This window comes from Hippopotamus amphibius, chromosome 2 (genome assembly GCF_030028045.1).
Source record: "Hippopotamus amphibius kiboko isolate mHipAmp2 chromosome 2, mHipAmp2.hap2, whole genome shotgun sequence".
In the NCBI taxonomy this organism is placed as follows: domain Eukaryota; kingdom Metazoa; phylum Chordata; class Mammalia; order Artiodactyla; family Hippopotamidae; genus Hippopotamus; species Hippopotamus amphibius.
Genome location: NC_080187.1, coordinates 158664925 through 158672691, shown reverse-complemented (window position 1 = coordinate 158672691; position 7767 = coordinate 158664925).

Sequence of the window (7767 nt, the reverse complement as noted above, 5' to 3'; positions counted from 1 at the left end):
AGTCTCAGAGACCTCAGTGATAACATTAAGTGTACCAACATTCGAATTATAGGCATCCCAGAAGAAGAAGAAAACAAGAAAGGGTCTGAGAAAATATTTGAAGAGGTTATAGTGGAAAACTTCCCCAACATGGCAAAGGAAATAATTCACCAAGTCCAAGAAGCACAGAGAGTCCCATACAGAATAAACCCAAGGAGAAATACAACAAGGCACATATTAATCAAACTAATGACAATTAAACACAAAGAAAATATATTAAAAGCAGCAAGAGAAAAGCAACAAACAACATATAAGGGAAAACCCATAAGGATGACAGCTGACCTTTCTACAGAAACTCTGCAGGCCAGAAGGGAATGGCAGGATATACTGAAAGTCCTGAAAGAGAGAAACCTACAGCCAAGAATACTCTACCCAGCAAGAATCTCATTCAGATTTGAGGGAGAAATCAAAAGCTTTCCAGACAAGCAAAAGTTAAGAGAATTCAGCACCACCAAACCAGCCTTACAACAAGTGCTAAAGGAACTTCTCTAAGTAGGAAACACAAGAAAAGGAAAACACCTACAAATACAAACCCAAAACAATTCAGAAAATGGTAATTGGAACACACATGTCAATAATCACCCTAAATGTCAATGGATTAAATGCTCCAACCAAAAGACACAGACTGGCTGAATGGATACAAAAACAAGACCCTTCTATATGCTGCCTACAAGAAACCCACTTCAGACCAAGGGATACATAGAGACTGAAAGGAAAGGGATGGAAAAAGATATTCCATGCAAATGGAAGTCAAAAGAAAGCTGGAGTAGCAATACTCATATCAGACAAATTAGACTTGAAAGTAAAGACTATTACAAGAGACAAGGAAGGACACTACATCATGATCAAGGGATCCATTCAAGAAGAACATATCACAATGGTAAACATCTATGCCCCCAACATAGGAGCACCTCAGTACATAAGGCAAATGCTAACAGCTATAAAAGGGGACATCGACAGGAACACAATAATAGTGGGAGACTTGAACACCCCACTTACATCAATGGACAGATCATCCAAACAGAAAATAAATAAAGACACACAAGCTTTAAATGACACATTAGACCATCTCGACTTAATTCATATTTATAGGACATTCCATCCAAAAATGACAGACTACACTTTTTTCTCAAGTGCACATGGAACATTTTCCAGGATAGATCACATCTTGGGTCACAAATCAAACCTCGGCAAATTCAAGAAAATTGAAATCATATCAAGCATCTTCTCAGACCACAACACCATGAGACTAGATATCAATTACAGGAAAAAAACTGCAAAAAATACAAACACATGGAGGCTAAACAATTCACTCTTAAACAACCAAGGAATCACTACAGAAATCAAAGAGGAAATCAAAAAAAATCTAGAAACAAATGACAATGAAAACACAACAACCCAAAACCTATGGGACGCAGCAAAAGCAGTTCTAAGGGGGAAGTTTATACCAATACAGTCCTACCTTAAGAAACAAGAACATTACCGAATAAACAACCTAACCTTACACCTAAAACAACTAGAGAAAGAAGAACAAAGAAACCCCAAAGTGAGCAGAAGGAAAGAAATCATAAAGATCAGAGCAGAAATAAATGAAAAAGAAAGGAAGGAAGCCATAGCAAAAATAAATAAAACTAAAAGCTGGTTCTTTGAGAAGATTAACAAAATTGATAAACCATTAGCCAGACTCATCCAGAAAAAAAGGGAGAAGATGCAAATCAACAGAATTAGAAATGAAAAAGGAGAAGTCACAACGGACACCTCAGAAATACAAAACATCATGAGAGACTACTACAAGCAACTATATGCCAATCAATCGGATAACCTGGAAGAAATGGATACATTCTTAGAAAAATACAATCTTCCAAGACTGAACCAGGAAGAAATAGAAACCATGAACAGACCAATCACAAGTACAGAAATTGAGGCAGTGATTAAAAATCTCCCAACACACAAAAGCCCAGGACCAGATGGGTTCATGGGCGAATTCTATCAAACATTTAGAGAAGAGCTAACACCAATCCTTCTCAAACTCTTCCAAAATTTTGCAGAAGGCGGAGCACTCCCAAACTCATTCTACGAGGCTACCATCACCCTGATACCAAAACCAGGCAAAGATGTCACAAAAAAAGAAAACTACAGACCAATAGCACTGATGAATATAGATGCAAAAATCCTCAACAAAATACTAGCTAACAGACTCCAACAGCACATTAAAAAAATCATACACCATGATCAAGTGGGGTTTATCCCTGGGATGCAAGGATTCTTCAATATACGCAAATCAATCAACGTGATACATCATATCAACAACCTGAAGGATAAAAACCATATGATCATCTCAATAGATGCAGAAAAAGCTTTTGACAAAGTTCAACATCCATTTATGATAAAAGCTCTCCAGAAAATGGGCATAGAAGGAAATTACCTCAACAGAATAAAAGCCACATATGAGAAACCAAAAGCCAACATTGTTCTCAATGGGGAAAAACTGGAAGAATTCCCTCTAAGAACAGGAACAAGACAAGGGTGTCCACTCTCACCACTATTATTCAACATAGTTTTGGAAGTTTTAGCCACAGCTATCAGAGAAGAAAAAGAAATAAAAGGAATCCAAATTGGAAAAGAAGAAGTAAAATTGTCACTCTTTGCAGATGACATGATATTATATATAGAAAACCCTAAAGACTCTATCAGAAGACTGCTAGCACTAATTGATGAGTTTAGTAAAGTAGCAGGATACAAAATTAATGTACAGAAATCTCTTTCATTCCTATACACTAGCAACAGAAGAGCAGAAAGAGAAATTAAGGAAACTCTCCCATTCACCATTGCAACCAAAAGAATAAAATACCTAGGAATAAACCTGCCTAAGGAGGCAAAAGATCTGTATGCAGAAAACTTTAAGACATTGATGAAAGAAATCAAAGACGACACAAACAGATGGAGGGACATACCATGTTCCTGGATTGGAAGAATCCACATCGTGAAAATGACTGTACTACCCAAAGCAATTTACAGATTCAACGCAATCCCGATCAAATTACCAATGGCATTTTTCACAGAACTAGAGCAAGAAATCTTATGATTTGTATGGAAACGCAAAAGACCCCAAATAGCCAAAGCAATCTTGAGAAGGAAAAATGGAGTTGGTGGAATCAGGCTTCCTGACTTCAAACTATACTACAAGGCCATAGTGATCAAGACAGTATGGTACTGGCACAAAAATAGAAAGGAAGACCAATGGAATAGAATAGAGAACTCAGAAGTAAGCCCAAACACATATGGGCATCTTATCTTTGACAAAGGAGGCACGAATATACAATGGAAAAAAGACAGCCTCTTCAATAAGTGGTGCTGGGAGAATTGGACAGCAACATGTCAAAGAATGAAATTAGAACACTTCCTAACACCATACACAAAAATAAACTCAAAATGGATTAAAGACCTGCATGTAAGGCCAGACACTATAAAACTCCTAGAGGAAAACATAGGCAGAACACTCTATGACATCCATCAAAGCACATCCTTTTTGACCCACCTCCTAGAGTCATGGAAATATAATCAAGAATAAACACATGGGACCTCATGAAACTTAAAAGCTTTTGCACAGCGAAAGAAACCATAAACAAGACTAAAAGGCAACCCTCAGAATGGGAAAAATTAATTGCCTATGAAACAACGGACAAAGGATTAACCTCCAAAGTATACAAGCAGCTCATGAAGCTTAATACCAAAAAAGCAAATAACCCAATCCACAAATGGGCAGAAGACCTAAATAGACATTTCTCCAAAGAAGACATACAGATGGCCAACAAACACATGAAAAGATGCTCAACATCACTCATCATCAGAGAAATGCAAGTCAAAGCCACAATGAGGTGTCACTTCACACCAATCAGAATGGCCATCATCACAAAATCTGGAAACAACAAATGTTGGAGAGGGTGTGGAGAAAAGGGAACTCTCCTGCACTGTTGGTGGGAATGTAAGTTGGTACAGCCACTATGGAATACAATTTGGAGGTTCCTTACAAAACTACAAATAGAACTACCATATGATCCAGTAATCCCACTCCTGGGCATATACCCAAAGAAAACCATAATCCCAAAAGAAACTTGTACCATAATGTTTATTGCAGCACTATTTACAATAGCCAGGACATGGAAGCAACCGAAATGCCCATCAACAAATGAATGGATACAGAAGATGTGGCATATATATACAATGGAATATTACTCAGCTATAAAAAGGGATGAGATGGAGCTATATGTAATGAGGTGGATAGACCTACAGTCTGTCATACAGAGTGAAGTAAGTCAGAAAGAGAAGGACAAATATTGTATGCTAACTCACATATACGGAATGTAAAAATGGTACTGATGAACTCAGTGACAAGAACAAGGATGCAGATACAGAGAATGGACTGGAGAACTCGAGGTATGGGAGGGGGCGGGGGGTGAAGGGGAAACTGAGACGAAGTGAGAGAGTAGCACAGACATATATATACTACCAACTGTAAAATAGATAGTCAGTGGGAAGTTGTTGTATAACAAAGGGAGTCCAACTCAAGGATGGAAGATGCCTTAGAGGACTGGGGCGGGGAGGGTGGGGGAGACTCGCGGGGGGGGGAGTCAAGGAAGGGAGGGAATAAGGGGATATGTGTATGAAAACAGATGATTGAACTTGATGTACCCCCCCCAAAAAAAAAAAAAAAACCATAAGAGATAAATGGATATGAAGAAAAGGGAACATTTGTGCACTGTTGGTGGGATTGTAAACTGGTACAGCCACCATGAAAAACAATATGAAGGATCCTCAAAAAATTAAAAATGAGATTCCTATATAATCCAGCAATTCTACTTCTGGGAAATATTTCAAAAGGAAGTGAAAACACTAACTATAAAAGATGCCTCTACTCTCATGTTCATAGTAGCATTATTTACAATAGCCAAAATGTGGAAACAACCTAAGTGTCTATCAGTAGATGAATGGATAAAGAAGTTGTGGTATACATGAAAGTAAATATTATTCACCCATAAAAATCAAAGAAATTCATTTGCAACAACAAAGGTGGAATCTAATAAAACAAAAACAAAGTCAGAGAAAAAGAGATTAGACTGTGGTTACCATAGGTGGGGGTTGGGGTGAGGGGGAATTGAAGGAAGGTGGTCAAAGGTGCAAGTTTCCAGTTATAAGATAAATTTAGAGAAATTAGTACTAGGTATGTAATACACAACATGATGACTATAGCTAACACCGCTGTATAATATAATATATAGGAAATTTGTTAAGACAGTAAACCCTAAAGTTCTCATGATGCGGAAAAATTTTTTCCTTTATTCTTTTCTTCTTTCTTTCATTTTTATTGTATCTATACAAGAATATGAATGTTAGCTAAATGTATTAGGGTTATCATTTCACAATATAGTAAATCAAACCATCATTATGTGTGCCTTAAACTTCTACAGTGATGTATGTCAATTATTTCTCAATAAAACTGGAAAAAATAAAATAAACTTTAAAACTATAGAAATCTAAAGTATTAATTATTGATGATAAATACCTTTTATTGAGCACTTTTTATATATTTGTTATATGCAAAGTATATATTAGCTAATTTAACCTTCACAAAAACCTTATTGCCATTTACTTCATTTCACACTTGAGGAAATTAAGACCTGAAGTAACAGTGCCATTTAACCCAGGACCTCACAGTTGGAAAGTGGAATTTAAACCCACATCTGATTTACAACTTCAAGAACCTGAGATAACTACTAGATACATTTCCATATGTTTTCTTCACCTACAGATGTTCTTTGCATATGTTTGTGTGTGTGTGTATGTGCGTGTGTGTGTACTTCAATGAAGGTACTTTATGTAACTGTACATTGATTTAACTTTCCATGTCATTAATTAGTATTCAAAATATGTTTTAATAGCTTATATAATACTTCACCTTTTGTTTATACCAAAATGTACTTAAGCTAATTACCCCAATGTTTTTGCCAATTTTTTAAATAAAACATTAACAAATATTCTCACACATGGAGTTTTATGATCATCAACAATTACTTATCTAGGAAAATCTTAGAAGTGAATTACTGAGTTAAGATATTTTAAGGCAATTATTCATATTTCCAAAATGTCTTCAAGAAACATTGATCACTTTATTCTTGAGCTAAAGGAGAAAGAGGTTATTATCATGTCCAAAGTCAAATTAAAAAGAAATATTTTAAATTCCATTGGATTTTTATTGGAATTGCATTAGAGTCAGAGGAAAGAAATACCTTTTCCACCAAGAATATGATTTGCCCCACCATTTATTCAAGTCTTCTTTTGAAATTCAGTAGTTTTACTGTTTTCTTTCATACAGATCTTACACATTTGAGGTAAAATTTACTTCTAGATATTTTAAAGTTTTTGTGGTTACTATGAAAGTGATAGTTTTTTGTTATATTTTATACCTGATTTTCTACTGTATAAAGGAAAGCTTTTTAGTTATGATTTTATTCTTTTTATTAACATTTACTTGTAACAGAAAGTCTTATTTCTTATGTTAGTACTATTCCCTGTTCAGTTGATTTTCTTGGATGTTCTAGATCTCAATCTGCAGACCAGTAGAGAAGCAAATGTTAGTATCCAGGTGAAAACTCCTACTTCCCTCTCTGTCTTCCCTGTCCTCAGATTCGCTTTGTTCACAGTTCCCTAGAGCAATGGTCTACCAAGGTGGAGGGGGATGGTGCAGTCAGCCCCAGCAGGGAGAAGTATTTTATTACCGACACCCTTTATGATCGCAGGCTCACATCAATAACAAAAGGCAGATACGCTTATCCCCTGTGCCCTGCACGAACCTCTCCCACCACAGCACCACAGTACAACACAGCTCTAGTGGGGCCTGAGTGGGCTTCACACAGGAGCACACCACTAGATCATCCTGGGCCCTCACAGGAAAGAGGGGAGATCTTCATGGCCAAGAATGGTTAAGAGCGTGATGAACTCATGAACTGACCCTAATATTTTTCAAATGCAAAATCTGTTTGTAAGGTGTTTTAGTCTTTAAAAAGGTTAAATCAAAAAGAAGGACTACAGGTGTCATCTCATCAAGATGTTTTATTATTTTTAAGACCAATAGTAGGATATTCATATATTACTCCAAGATCATATTTTTATCAACTATCTTTGCTTCATAAACCACATATATATACCATAAGCTTTGGATTTTCTGTGTTCTCTGGGTATGTGTTTTCTTTAAACATCGGATATTGTATTTCTGATTTCATGCCCTCTGTCTGAAGAAACCCCAAAGCACACTGTCCCACACACATGCCTGACCCCAGCGCAGAGAGCACTGCCTGAGAGACAGGAAAGCTGGGCACCAGCTCTTGCTCTGCTGCTACCACCTTGATATATGACCTTGGGAAATTCACTTGGTGACTCAGCTTTGTTTTTCATCCTTAAAGGGGAAAATTCAAGGGAGCCTATGATAATCGAAATTCCAAAAGGGCAACTTAAAGCTTCTTGAAGACATATTCCCCAGCTTGTGGTTCACTCATGTTTTTCCTTCTCTTTCTGCCTACTGTGAACCATGACATTTGTTAAAACCCAGCCAAAGAGATAAAACCCTGGAAAGCACAGACCATGAAACTTAAGACCCCCTTATCTATTCCCTTCTGAGTCTCTCATCAGACACTCTCACTGCTTGGAGGCTTCTGGGTTGCTCAGTGTGAC